This window comes from Pinus tabuliformis, chromosome 4_1 (assembly GCF_031772625.1).
Source record: "Pinus tabuliformis cultivar Carrire ecotype Pingquan chromosome 4_1, CPIR1, whole genome shotgun sequence".
In the NCBI taxonomy this organism is placed as follows: Eukaryota; Viridiplantae; Streptophyta; class Pinopsida; order Pinales; family Pinaceae; genus Pinus; species Pinus tabuliformis.
The window spans coordinates 741,452,438-741,468,298 of NC_142303.1; the positions used below are offsets into that span (position 1 = coordinate 741,452,438).

The window sequence follows — 15,861 nt, forward strand, 5'->3', positions numbered from 1 at the left end:
ACATACATAGAAATAAAGTATAAAAAATATACTTACATTAGCATAGTACAATATACATTTTTGAATAAATAAAAAATTGTACAAAATCAACAATTTATTGATAAACAATACACAAGCTTTCAAAGCAATGATGCATGTTGTGTCTCAAAATATTTTCTATTGGCTTCCATACATTTTTTTCTAAAAATGATGGCCCAAATTTTATAGTATAAAATTATTTTACCTTATAAATCGCCAAAATTTTATAAATACTATGTAAAATAATTAATAATTTGAAAATTTTTATAAGAAAAAATTCAAGCATTTTACAATTTGAATATTAAAGAATAGTAAGATTGACCAAAATTTCTACACTTTAAAAAAAAATTACATTCTTAAAATTTTCCTCTCATTATTTCGTTTCTTGCTATAAAAATTTCTTGTTGTTCCATTAATTATAAAATGATTAAATTTAAATAACATAACTACTTAAAAATTATTCAATTAACCCTCATTTAACTTATGGATAAGTATAAACTAATTATTAAATATAAAGATCACAACAAATGTGAAATATTAAATAAAGAGAAAAATCAAACTACTCACAATTTTTTGATGACTATTTTCTTCAACCTTATCTTATTCTATGTAATGAATATGTCCCATTCTGTTTCTCTTTTGCAACAAAAAAAACCTAAAATGTAATATTTTGTACAATAATTAAATTTAATCTAAATAAAAGAGTAAATCAATAAATGCATAACTCTGGTCCATGTTGTTGTTCGAATGGATCCTTCATTAATAAATTTATATTAAATTTCCTTTTCTTGTATTTTTTTGGACATTACTATCACTATTAATTTTGTTGTTTTTTATTTGTTTCAGAATTTTCATAATCTCCTTAGAAAATGAAAAGCACAATGGTTACTTTTTATTTTAAATCTACTTTGAAATTAAATATATAAAACAAACCTATTTTGGTAATTTTGAGAAATGTTATATAAAAACATGTTTACTAATAACACTTTGAAAATGATTTTTTTTTAATATTTAATCTTTTTCCCCTGTTACAAGTTTTATAAGTCTCATTAAAAAAAATTAGTAATGAATCTCATAGTTTATTTATAATATGATTCCTACATTCATGGATATGTAAATGAAAAATAGATTTATAAGTTCTTTCTACTATATTCCTAATAGATTTGTAAACCACTTTAACGTGTAGCACCACTTTAGATGGACTTAAGAATAAGTCATAATCATTTACATGGTTCATATTTTTTATGTCTTATCTCTGTACGACGAGTGCATCCACAAGGATAAGAAAAGATGGAATTCAATGCTTTAAACAAATTAGTGATTAACGTCAAGAAATTCACTAATGTCAAACTAAAATTCGACGTAAATTATTTTCTGTATAAATAATTTTACACCTTGCAATATTTCTGCAAAATATTTTACACCTTTTTTCACTCCTATGATGAACAATATCATAAAGTTTCTTCAGATTTTTGCATTGCACAATATAAATTAACAAATCATTACTGTAAACATACAAATAAATCAGATATATTAAATTTTACAAAATAATAAAAAAAGCTTACTATCATGTTGGGATGAGCTCCGTGGAAAAGAAAATCTTGTTAGGGCGAGCTAACTTCTTTTCCTTCGACTTTTATTATTCAACTTTTATTAACCGTATTCTATAAAGAAAAGTCAGAAATAATCGCATATAAAAAATGCTTTTTACACAATAAAGTTAAAGTGCACATTATGCCACAGTGAAATATAAGCCACTGTGGTTAAAATATAATCGCATTATACGCATTTCATATGATATTAAAATCAAATTGTTCATAAATTTTAAAATCCATGCTAGTGCTTTATGAAGCAGTAGACACACTAAAGTGTGACGGCTTTTTCTATTTCTTACTCTACAGTTTTATAAATGCCCTCTGGCATGGGAGGGAAATATAGTTCGCCTTTTAAGTGACAGCACGTGAACCAGGCGAGCTGTATTTCTCTCGCATGTCAGAGGGCATGCCGTATTTCCCTCGCATGTCAGAGGGCATTTATAAACCTATCGAAGTGAAACTAAGAGTTCCCGTGTATCACTGCTATAAATTGAGCATGGCTACACATGAACACAAATTTAAAAGCTCATCTTTTTACTATTATAATTTGAAATATAATTTTTTAATAAAAGAATAATGTTATTTCCATTTTTTATTTATTAAGTAATGTTGTTTACAGATATATACGCAAAGATGTTTCTTTGTTTTTGTAGAATAAGATTGCTAATAGTAAAAGCATTTTCGTAAAAAAAATTGCTAAAGACAGTTTGGGATGCACTCCAATGAGTTGTCGATACCAAAAACTCTATTTACAAGTAAAAGACGCTATAAAAGTCTATCATTTTGTACGAAAAAAACATGATAGAGGGATATCGAAAGACTTACGAAGCTAAGGCTTCCAATATTAAAGGTAGCTGTAAAACATTTTTAGCTCTTTGAAAATGTAGCGATGAAATTGAGATGACAAAAGCAAGAAATCACATACTTAATATTTTTAGTTTGCATATTCCTATATCACTTATGGTAATCATTGCAAATATGGCTCCTCAAAAATCTATCCATTCGAAAAACTTTATGATAAGTATTGTACACATATACAATCAAAAATACATATGGTTAAAAACAAATCCTATTTAATATATATGTTTCTTTTTTAAGTCCAAGTTTTACCTAACAACAAAAGAAGAATTTAATTGAGAAAAATAAAATGAAAACTTCTGCAATTAGAATATTGTGGAGGTTTTGCCCTGCCATCCAAAAACGAATGTCACAGTTTCGTGCATACCGCCTTATAGTGGATTGGTATGTACAACGCTATAGTGAACTAGTATGTTTTGTATATAAGGATACACAAATAAGGCCCTTCACATTCCAAAATTCCTTTTTATTTTCGGTAAATTACTTTCTCAGTTCATAATAAAGAACATCGATATGCTTCTCCATACAAAATCCACTGCTAGAGAATTTTATTGAAAAAAAACAAAAGCATACCTTCGTTTTTTTAATATATATAATTGCTTTGCGAAGGATAAAATGTAATTATAATTTTTAAAAGTTATGGAAACTTTTGTTTTATGTTGGATTGTTATGTGATTCTAAACAAATTTTGTTAACGTTTTTACTGATATTTTTTTTTTTTTGTGAGTAAAATAGAGTGGAAAATAATTATAATATCAAATCTAAAAATATTTAGAATCTATTTTTTCCTATATAATTAATTTTTTTAAGTTTTTTTCACTTGAATAATTGGTAATTTATTTTTATAGGATAATGTTTTATCATCAAAGATCTTATATTCCAATGATACTAAAATGCCACAAATATGTTTCAAGAGAAAGATATACCAAGTAGATATTTAATGAAAGTGGGAAATTGCTTTACCCCACCATTATAACATGTCATCCTCTAGCTATAAACCTAGGTCAATATTATTACATCATGAACTAAATCTCCTTCATGACACCCTTATGGTATGTGATTTTCCAAAATGGAATGGGTTGAAGGAGTATTTTGGATGTGTCATATTGTCCAACTGTATTATTTATGAGCTACCTAATTTGATGGCCTAACACCTTCCATTGCAATCAAGAATGTAATATGATATATAGAAAAGAGACATGGGAAAACTTCCATAGGATCTATTTTTGAAAAGTAGTAAGCCAAATCAACTAAGTTTCATCCTAAATTGACAAAATCCTCTCTTTTTTTCCAATAAATAGAGAGTTCGCCTGAGTTAAAGTACGATACAAATATCACACAAAACATCTCTACTAGGAGATCCAACATTTTGTATGAGATGGGAGAAAAAGTGTCCAAATTCACACCAAAGACATTTCAATTTTTTGGAACATAGTGATAATTACACTCTTTTTATCCATTTTCAAAGTAAATACCAAATCTATTAAAACCACACTTTGTTTTGAACTTGGCTATCTTCCAATCCTCTGCTCAATGTGGAAACCAGATTCTTCTTCTCTGGTAATAATTATACCACTTCTAAAATAGATGTTGCAAAATTTCAATTTCTTATCCCTTCATGTGTATCCACTCCTCCAAAGTAATTAGTAAGAATTATGCCATTTTTCATGGGCACTTTGATTGCATAAATAGTATTAAGTACAAACGTGGTATTTGCAGGAATAGTGTGTGGATGAAATATTATTATCTTTACACAGAGAACATTTTATGTATTGATAATAATCAATGAATCATGGAAACATTATGGGTTTGATAAGTACTTGTCGACTCACAATATTTAGAGTAAACTAATTATTTTTTTGAGAACCCTCCCATGACAGAAAATTCTTTATGAAAAGGATTACATTCATATTTAGTGTTGTGGATGTAGTGCATAGTTGATGAGTTGTTAATAAATCATAACTTTCCTATCCCACCAAATGCTTATAAAAAATTCCTTCGATTAGGTAGATCTTTAGATAACCCCTTGGGTTGTCATAAAAGCATGATTGAGTAATTATATTTTTGGATTTTCAATGAAGCGCATGTAAATGTATTGGTTAAAGTGACCATTTATAAAGTGGTTGGCTTTATGGGAGGAAATACTTATTGTTTTAATTTATGATGCTCAATATATTTTTATTTTTATTGTTTTAATATTTTTATTTATTTTCTTTTATAAAGTGTCTATACAAGGATTTATAAAATTAATTTGAACATAGGACATATGATTTTAAATATTTGTTGTCAATGATAACAATATTCTTCATCCGCAACCTATCATGTTGGACATTCTTTTTCTAATTTGTTTATCGTTTCATTATTAATTATACAAAAAATTTACATAATAGTATTGTCAATGTTAAAAAAAAAGGTATAATTATTGATATGAAGAGAATGAATACATAGTATGCATATATTTAATATTTATCATTGTGATATTTTGATAAATGATGGAAATTGTTGGTATTTTATATGAATTCAATATGTTTCGATGAGCATATTTGTTGTGTTAAAATGTAACATAAATTATCACCAACAATGCCAGATTTATCACACCATTATTAATTCAGTATAATCAAGTATATATTAGTTACATCCAAATTTTAGGGAATTCTGATTTAATACAATAGGTGTCAAAAGTCAACATATTTTTTTGGACGGTATTTCCATAGGTTGATATCAAGGATTCAACCTATATCAATTTACATTTAACATTCAAATAGAGCCAAACTATACAAAATGAAAGGTTAAACACTTTACATTTATGCAAGCTTAGTTGCATAAATATAAAAAACCATGGTAACCAATGATGAAGAAAAAACAATCAAAATATCAAATACTTATTTGGGCTCTTCTTGCAACAAGTGTAGCAATTGGAATTTTCATTCCATCATCTATTACATGTATATAAAAATTCTATAAATTATCTAATACATGGAAGGTATCCATTAAAATGATATTATATAGAACCTCATCATAATGCCCTACAATGTTAATTAAATCTAACAAAGATAAATTTTTCAAAAATATGTCATATCACTTCTTAAAACAATATTATTGATGCTTTTATTACATACCTAGATGTTTCTATTTTTGTGGTATCAACCAATCTTTCTCCACCTTTTTCTGAAACTACCATGTTCTCTTTTCCACTAATGTTGTGAATAAACTAGAATTTTTACCATTGGATCTACACTTAGCTTCAAAAATAGGTTTACTCACCCACTTCTCCGAACAAAAGAGTTAATGTGTTTAGGATTTGTCTTTCCTTCTTCATCACATTTTATTCATGTTTTATTCCTGTTAGAAGAGAAATTCATCATTTACTAGGTTGTTCTATACCAATTGTGTCCATTTTTCTCCACTACATGTTAATAATCTTTACACATTCATAATGTTTTAGGATTTTTTTCATGACCTAATATGAAAGTGTTATCATTATATATAATTGGAGTATGAAATTTTTCCTTAGATATATTATAATACAATTTAACTTTATCAATATTTAAAAAAAAAAAATAAACATATTTAAGTTTAAATATATAAAATATCATTTAATGAGAAAAATTGATTTACGAAATTAGAAAAAACAGTAACCATTGATAGAATATTTTAATAAAATTTGTAAGCATGTTTGATAAACATATTGTATCTTGCTAGAGAATGAACAACCCACTTAATTAAAAGTTTAATACTATATGGAATAAATAGTTATAAGTTTGTACATTTACAATCCAAATTCAAAATTCCATAAAACCAAAATTTAACATTATATGAAAACGTTAAATTATAAGAGTAGCCCATCAGAAGTTCAATTTTATATATATATATATATATATATATATATATATATATATATATATATATATATATAATCATTAACATACACATAATACTTTATGTAAATCAAACAACAACAAAATCAACATGATATGAAAAAATATAATGTAGACGAATGATGTACATGTAAACATGCATATCAACATACATGTTATACATCTCATCAAAATCAATGGAATATCTAGTTAACCCCCACTATTGTAGCAGTAAAAAAATGGTATCAAATATATATCACATTTAAAGAAATGGTACAACTATTATTCCCTCATTGCGTCCCTTCCAAAAATTACTATCAAATATACATTATGAATGCACATCTCATCCCAAGAAATTGGTACAAAATATATGTATCATCATAACAATTGTTAGACACAATCATCCATCATTAGGACTACATCAAAAAATTAGTTAATCATGTACAAAATTTGGTCCTCACTCAAATAAAAAACTTGTTCCTATCTCATTTGCAATATATTCACATCTAGAGTGATGGAATCTTGATATTAGTCGTGGGAAAATAGGACCTATCATTTTTTAATCATGCCTACTAGACTCTAACATTGTCCCTTGCAAAAGTGGCTACCATTTGGTAGGATGCACTTCCAAAATTATCGTCATCAAATTTCCAAAGCACATGTTTCCCTTTGGTGAGGTACTCCCTCAAGGAAGCATCTAAGAATTACCTCTCTTACCTATAAATTTCTATCTCACCTTCACTAAAAGGTCCCATGATGATCTCACCATAGAAGGCCCTCCCTCTTGGTCATGATATCCCATAAGCCTCCTCCAACAAATAAACTTCCATAAGGATCCTTGAAGAAACTCTCCAAGCTATTAATACTATCGTATACTTCCTCCAAAACAACTCCTACTCCCCAGTCCTGATACTTGCAGGTCACCACAGGAAGTATGTTAGTCATGTCCCATTATATAATATAGAAATCAACTCAAGTTAAATAAAAAAAACACTTGAATCACCTCCACTTCTTTCTAGGAGGAAGGAACATATTATGATGTCCCTAGGAATCCATCCCAATATATGGACAGTAGAGCACCTATTGTAATAGAAACTAGTCGATTTTCCATAAAAATAAAAAAAGACCAAGGTTATTGGACATGTAGTCCAAGATGAATGATCGGAAAACATTAAAAGTGGGAATCACTTGTGGTTAAATAATGGTTATGATAATTGGCAAAGGAAAAGAGGAAATAAATGACATTTAATTATGAAAATAAAGAAAAATAGGAGAACATGAATTTGAAGAGACACCAATTTGCATGCAAGGGAAAGTAGAGGAAAAATGAAAGAAAATGAAAGAAAAATGAGACACCAATAATAAAAAGGCTTCAAGGAAATAGTCGATGGATTTTGTGAGCTTTTTATTTTGTTAGTTTAACATTTGGATCTCATACACTCTTCCATACATAGAGTATTCTTGGAGCACTCTAGCAATCACTTGGATTTGGGAGAAGAAAAGCAAAGGAAAAATCAAAGGAGAGAAAGGAAGTGCAAGGAAATAGTTGGATCAACAACTACAACAACCTTACTTTGCAGGTAATAGGTTGCATGTGTGATCTCCTTGCTAGTTTTTGGATGCATGATATATGCATGTGATTCCTTGGTTATATGTTGTCATTGGCATGGATATTTTCCTAGATTTAGAGTGGTTTCGAAATTTCCTTACCATTTCATCGATCGCCATGATGTAGTGGGTTCCCCATTTGGTTCTTTGATTGGTTCTCATATTTCCTATAGCTGTGAGCTAGGACAAATTCTTTGGAGCTCTGAAATAGCTTGGATTCCTTGGAGGCTGTAAGTCGAGATTAGAGATATTTGGATCCCTATAATAGATTTGGTTACCTAAAGGCTATGGGTTGAGTTACTAGGTCCTCTAGCCCTACACAGGTTGGTTAGAGACGAATCTAGGTGATGTTAGTTATTTTCGGACCATCTAGTTGAGATATCTTTCCTTGATGTTTGAGGTGGTTTGGCCTCTAAAATCCCTAGTTGGTTTTCTTTTGGTTAAACCCTTATGATCCCACATTCATGCTTAGAATATGGCCCGGGGCTCATTGGTTGAAAGAGAGATTTGGTTCAGCTCAAGGTACATGGAAGTGCATGACTTGGTTGGAATTTTCATATGTTAATATATTGGTCATTATGGTGATCTTATGGCTGATTTGTTATAATTTCCATTCTAGTTATATGTTTAATTTTATAATGTGCTCTAGTTATGGCTCTTCTTGGTTATATATATATTATATATATATATATATATATATATATATATATATATATATATATATATATATATATATATATATATATATATATATATATATATATATATATATATATATATATATATATATATATATATATATTTCTTGAGATTCCATTAAAATAAATGCTCCGTGATATTACATGGAGAATCAAAATTCGCTAGAGGAGCTGCAGAAGAATCGAGTTGATCAAGTGATGGATCTAATCAATTACAACCAACAAAATTCATTAAATCATTTATGTATGTACTCAAACATGTGGCACCATCCACCTCTTGAATAGGCTTAGCCAATATCTTTTCACAGAGGCCATCGTTAGCCTAGTGGAAGTTGACCATACCGTTATTAGTTCCACTAGTATTGTTATTGCTTGATGTTTTATGATGTACAAAAGAGCTAGAAAAGGGATCCATTGTGCTTCTTGTCGACTGCCCAACCAGGTTTTTTGTAACAGAGTTTGAAGAGTGAAAATTATAAAAATATCACCTGTACTCGACGATCCCAGGTTTTAGGACATAAATGATAGAGGAAAATGTGAATTGCGTGGTAGAAGTGGTTGTACAACTGGCACCTGCTAGTCTAGTTTTCGAATGATGTGATCACGTCTCATATTGGATACTGAGAATAGTGAAGATGAATACATTATATTCATATGAATCCCTGCATCATCGAGCATGAGATTATGTAGATATGAAGACTGCATTTCTAATAGCTAGTGCAAAGAATCAAGAGTTGCTGCCACATTGAGACTGGTGAGGATGATATCCCTCCACCGGTATTGAGAAGTAGGACATATTGTGACCCTTTTCATGTAGAATATGAAATGGATTCTTTAAGCCAGCTGATATGCCAACATAATTATGAAGAAAAAAACATCAAAAAATAATGAAACAAATAAAGCACAACCACTATGTGAGCTCAAACCTGCTGTAAATCTCATATATGTTAAACCATTAACTACATTCTGGTATAGTAAAATTATTACTAATATGATTATCAATCAACTGTGAAATAAATCTACTAACACTACCAATCTTCTAATTTTGAGCACTCTTCTAATTTTGAGCACTCACCTTCCTAATAATTTACTGCCCTAATTTTGCATAGAGGACATAAAATCTGCTGACTAAATTTTCAGCAATTTACATAACAAATAAAGCAATATTACCAACACTCCCCCTTAATCATTAATTAGGATTTACTATCTTATCTCATAGTTCCAAAAACTGAGCTTTTGCAACTTCTTTGGTGAAGATATCGGCTAGTTGATGCTCAGTATTTATACGCTTCAATTCAATATCCTTCTTCTACACCAAATCTCGAATGAAGTGATATTTCCTGTCAAAATGCTTTGTCCTGCTGTGATGAATAGGATTTTTTGCTAACTTGATGGCACTTACATTATCACAATAAATAATTGTAGGCTGAATTTGTTTTTCTCCAAATCCTTCCAAAAATTTTCTAAGCCAAAGAGTTTGTGTACCTGCTGAGGTAACGACAACATACTCCACTTCTATGGATGAGAGGGCAACAATGCTTTGTTTTTTAGCTCCATGTAATCAAACCAGGACCAAGAGAGAAACAATTTCCAGATGTGGACTTGTGGTCATCAAGGCTACCTCCCCAATCTGAATCACTAAATCCAACAAGGTTGAACATTTCAGAAGAGTAGTAATGAATACCAAAATTTAGAGTGCCTTTCACATACGTTAAAATCCTCTTGGTTGCCTTCATATGTATTTTAGATGGATTTGTCATATACCTTGAAACAAGTGAATTTGAATATGTAATATCAGGCCTTCTGTGGGTTAGAAATATCAAGCTCCCCACAATACCTCTGTAAGTTTTCTCATCAACTAAATCAACACCATCATTTCTACATGACACCTCTCCATGAGAACTTGGAGTAGGGGATGGATTAAAATCAAGCATATCAACTTTATTTGGCATATCATGTGCATACTTTGTCTCACAAATGAAAATATCATCCTTACTTTGATAAAGCTCCTTTGCTAGAAAATATTTCATGATGCCTAGATCTTTCATCTCAAATTCATTCATCATAGAAACTTTGAATTTATCGTTCATTTTATAACTACTACCCATATACAATAGATCATCAACATACAAACTTATGATTAGAATATCAATACCTTCTTGTTTGTAGTAAAGGGTAGGATCACTCTTACTTCTCTGGAAGCTATTTTCTTGAAACTATCCATAAATCCTAGCATACCATGCTCTTGGTGCTTGCTTGAGACCATACAAAGCCTTCTTCAACTTGTAGACATTATTCTCCTTTCCCTCCACTTCAAAACCTTGTGGCTTATCCACATATACTTCCTCTTCTAAGTACCCATTCAAGAAGGCGCTTTTCATGTCCATATGATGCATGCTCCACTTTTTCTAAGCTACTAATGAAATCAAAATTCTAATGGTCTCCTGTCTTGCTACTGGCGCAAATGTCTCTTAATAATCAATTGCATACTTCTATGTGAATGCTCTAGCAACTAATCTTGCTTTGTGTCTTTCAACACTCCCATCACTCTTAAATTTAGTGCCAAAATTTTTCTTGTCATGTGGAAGCTCTATCAAATTCCAAGTGTCATTCCTTTGAATGGAATCCATCACTTCTTGCATGGCTTGCATTGAAACCTCATTAGTACATGCATCTTCAAGAAATGATGGTTCAAAATAAACCCTGGCTAATAAAGCGAAATTGACTATCTCACCTATTGGGTTTTCTTCATGTGATTGATTTTCACTCCTCTAATAAATATCACTCAATCTTCTTACCTTCCTTGTAGAACTTGGAGAAGAAATTGCAGTTGACCTTGATTTTGAAGAAATCAATGAAGGGTTGCTTGGTGGAGTTAACCCACTAGTTACAGAAATATTAGTTGGTTGCTCATGATCAATATCAACAATTATATCATATTTCAAAAAATATTTTTTCTTCTCAGCATAGCTTTTTTTATGACCATAAACTCCCCCTTCATCAAAAATTACATCTTTTGATACAACAAGCTCGTTATTTAGAGGATTATACAATTTATAAGCCTTGCTTGTCTTACTATACCCAATAAAAATGCATAACTCACTCTTTGCATCTAACTTTCTTCTATTCTGATTAGGTACATGCGCATAAGCCAAACAACCAAAAACTTTGAAATGATTAACATTAAGCCTTTTTCCATACCAAGCTTCATAAGGATTCATATTTTCTAGTGCACTGGTGGGGCTATGGTTGAGGATGTACACTGCTCTACCAACTGCATCTCCCCAATAAGAATTGCTCAACCCCTTAGTTTGTAACATGCATCTTGCCATTTCAACCACAGTACAATTCTTTCTTTCATCTATGCCATTATGTTGGGGTGTGTATGTCGTAGTATGCTGCCTCCTGATGCCATTCATATCACAATAAATTTGGAAAGCTTTTGAGTAGAATTCTCCTCCATAGTCAGTCAGAAAACATTTGATCTTACACCCTTTCTCATTTTCTACAAGGGCTTTGAACTTCTTGAATGTATCAAGGGCTTCACTTTCGGCCTTCAAAAATATACCCAACAATTTCGTGAGTAATCATCAATAAAAGTGGTGAAATATGATGACTTACCCAAACTCTTAGTTTGCATAGGACCGCATATGTCTGAATGAACAAGCTGAAGTGGGCGATGAGCCCTCCATGGAGTGCCCTTTGGAAACCTTTCCTTGCATGCTTTCCTTTAGCACATCCTTCACAAACCTCTTTATGCTCTTCTACCTTGGGAAAACCAAAAACTAATGCATGTGAGGTTAGAAACTTCAAACTGTGAAAATTTAAATGTCCATACCTGAGATGCCATAACCAACTTGAATCCTCATAAGCCATATTTCCAAGATTGTTGTTATGTTCATCAAACCTCAAGGGAAATATCCTATTTCTTTTCATAGGCACAACAATGATCAACCTATTTCCCTTATTCTTATTATAGATAGTACATGTCTTATTTTCAAAGACTACTTTATAATTTTTCTCACATAGTTGCCCAACACTCAACAAATTATGCTTCAATTGTGGAGTATAATAAATGTCATGAATACGCTTTATACCTTCTTTTATTTGGACCTACATAGCTCCTTTGGCAGCAAACTACAATGATTCATCATCACCAAGATGGATCTTGGATTTGAAACTTCCATCCTTTGCTAAAAACATATTCTCATTCCCTGTCATATGGTTAGAGCATCCATAATCTAGGTACCAAACATCTTTACTTGTATTTTCACCTTTGGAAGAAGATAAAAATAAATGATCTCAAGGATACGCACCACTTTCTTGAGCATAGTTAGCATTTTTACCTTCTTTCAATATGCATTCTCTTTCAAAGTGGCCATACTTGTTACAATAGTAACATTGAACATTTTTCTTATCAAATCTACCTCTACCGCTTCCTCTAAAACTACCTCTTCCACTTGAGCCACCTCTTCCCCTACCTCTTGAAGAATTTTGGCTTTGCCATTTACATGACATTGATTGCTTTTGGCACTACTACTGCATGCATCTTTATTCTTTGTAATTTGTAATTTAGAGGAAAAAGCTTTCTCTACACCTTCAAAAGTGTCCTTCAACCTTTCTTCATGAGACATCAACGATCCAACCAATTGATCAAATTGTAGTTTTCTCAAATCCTTACTTTCTTCCATGATTATGGAACGATGATTCCATCTATGTGTTAAAGATCTCAATACCTTTTTAATTAAAACTTCATTACTTATAGTTTCTCCAAGTGTAGACATTTTATTGACCACATATTTGACTCTCACACAATAGTCACTCACACTTTCAGCTTCTTGCATCTTCAAATTCTCGAACTCTTGCTTCAATTTCTGAAGCTTGACCACCTTAACTTGATCACTACCTTGGTAAGCTTCTTGTAGAGTCTCCTAGGCATCTTTGGCAGTTTTTTCTCCTCATATTCTTGGAAATACGCTCTTATCAAGAGCTATATGAATGTGAAACAAAGCTTGAGCATTCTTCTTCCTTGCTTCCTCTCTTGTTGTTCTTTCATTGGCTGTAAGGGCATTCCAATCAGCGGGCTCCTCCTAACCTGATTCAACAATCTCCCACAAATCTTTTCCAATAAAAAAGGGTAGCATCTTAATGCACTGATAATCATAATCGTTCCCATCAAACTCTGGAACTGGCATCTGGTTAGGATTTAACATGATTAACTTTGGAAAAATTCTAACAATAAAACTTCAACCCAAAACCCGCTTTGATACCACTTGTAGAATATGAAATGGCTTCTTTAAGCCAGCTGATAAGCAACATAATTATGAAGAAAAACACATAAAAAAACAATAATTCAAATAAAATACAACCAATATGTGAGCTCAAACCTGCTGTAAATCTCGTATATATTAAACCATTAACTACATTCATATATAGTAAAATTATTAATAATATGATTATCAATCAAGTGAAACAAATCTAATGACACTACCAGTCTTCTAATTTGAGCACTGACCTCCCTAACAATTTGCTGCCCTAATTTTGCACAGAGAACACAAAATGCGCTGACTAAATTATCAGCAATTTACATAGCAAATTAAGCATTATTCCCAACATTACATAAGCTTCAGATTCACTCTCAGGAAGATGCTGTTTCCTGATCATTCGCTGCAGTCCTGTTGCAAGGGCATTCCAAAAGCGAGGGCACGGATGGAGAGCCCGGAGCATCAAGAAATGTGTTTCTGTTTGTCAACACTATGGAATTCTTCTTGCCCGCTGCATTCTATTCTGCACACGACCCATTCATCCTGAGCCAAGTCCAATCATAGAGAGATTAGTTATTATAGCCTTTGGGTTCATCTCTCCTAAATTCCAACAACATACGTTTTTTACAGCCCCAGTAGGAGAAGATCCCGTATTTGAGTAATGACTATAAAATTAGGAAACGACTTAACCCTAAACCTAGTATTATTTATCTGTACGAAAACATTATGTTTGCAGTTTCAGTTTTCTATCTATGTCACTGTTTAATAAATCCAAAGTGAGATGAACGTATATACTGTTACTGAGCACACAGTATATTAATGTATACAATGAATTCGATTTACGCACCTTGTAGTTTTGGGGCATGAGATGATCAGAGACTTTTCCTTCGAGGCGGTATTCGTGCATTACCCAGTTGGTTTTCTCTCCTTTCGGAGCTCTGCCCTTGTAGAAAACAAGCGTTTTGTTTATTCCAACCCGTGAAGATGATCGTGAACTGAAAAGCACTTGATCTTTCCCAGTGGTTTTCCAGTATCCAACCTCTGTGGCTCTATTGGTGCGAAGGCCTCTCGGATACTTGCGGTCCCTAAGGCTGAAGAACTACCATTTCTTCTCTCAAATTTTAGCTTTTGCTGCAGTCATGTTATCATAAGTTCTGATGGCATAATACCTCCAATACAAATTTCCCTAAGAATAGAAAATTAAAGCAAATGCTATTAAAATTATGTACCAACTCATGATAAAATAGCGTGTAATGATGATATATCAAGCATATGTACCTGGTAAATCCCAAAGTTCAGGCCTGCTGAACTCGGCCTCTGCAATTGCATGACAGGAGAACTTGCCCTCCAAAATCTTTTTGGTGAGATAGTAAGAAACGAATTCCTCATCATTGGGATGAAACCGGAAACCCGGAGGCGGCAGGCTGTGTTTGTCTCCCTCTTTCACATTATTTAACGGATTCAGGGTCGACACCAGGCTGTGTTTGTCTCCCTCTTTCACATTATTTAACGGATTCAGGGTCGACACCATTCCCAGCTAAATATCTCCTTCGAACCTTCCACAGCGAAACTATTTCTATCCACATAGAACCAGAACCAAATTCTGAAGCTTGTTTCTTATGAATGGTCTGTGTGACTCTGTCTTCCCAGAATTTTGGTCTCTGCTTATTATATATCTCTGTAATGCACTATTTCCCTGGGAACGAAATGAGCTTCGAGTGACACATTACAAAATATGTGCCAGCAAACCTCTCTGTCACATAAAGATATTGAGAATATGAAGGCAAACTGACACAAAAACACATCAAATAAAATCCTCACGCCTATATGCATCTGTCTCTATGCCTGTTATTGCCCAACAACTGCGGCCATGAGGCTATCAAAAATAGGAATCACTGTTCCTCCATCTAAATCACCTCTGCATAAAGTCTCGATCCACGGACGACAAGATATTAAAGTCATC

General features: G+C 31.9%; 2 pseudogenes; both read right to left on the minus strand.

Annotated features, from left to right (window-relative positions):
* Window positions 1-8,752: 8,752 nt before the first annotated feature.
* LOC149178276 (uncharacterized) lies at window positions 8,753-10,140 on the minus strand (annotated as a pseudogene).
* A 4,132-nt stretch (window positions 10,141-14,272) lies between these two features.
* Window positions 14,273-15,429, minus strand: LOC149178277 (protein CUP-SHAPED COTYLEDON 1 pseudogene; annotated as a pseudogene).
* Window positions 15,430-15,861: the final 432 nt, after the last annotated feature.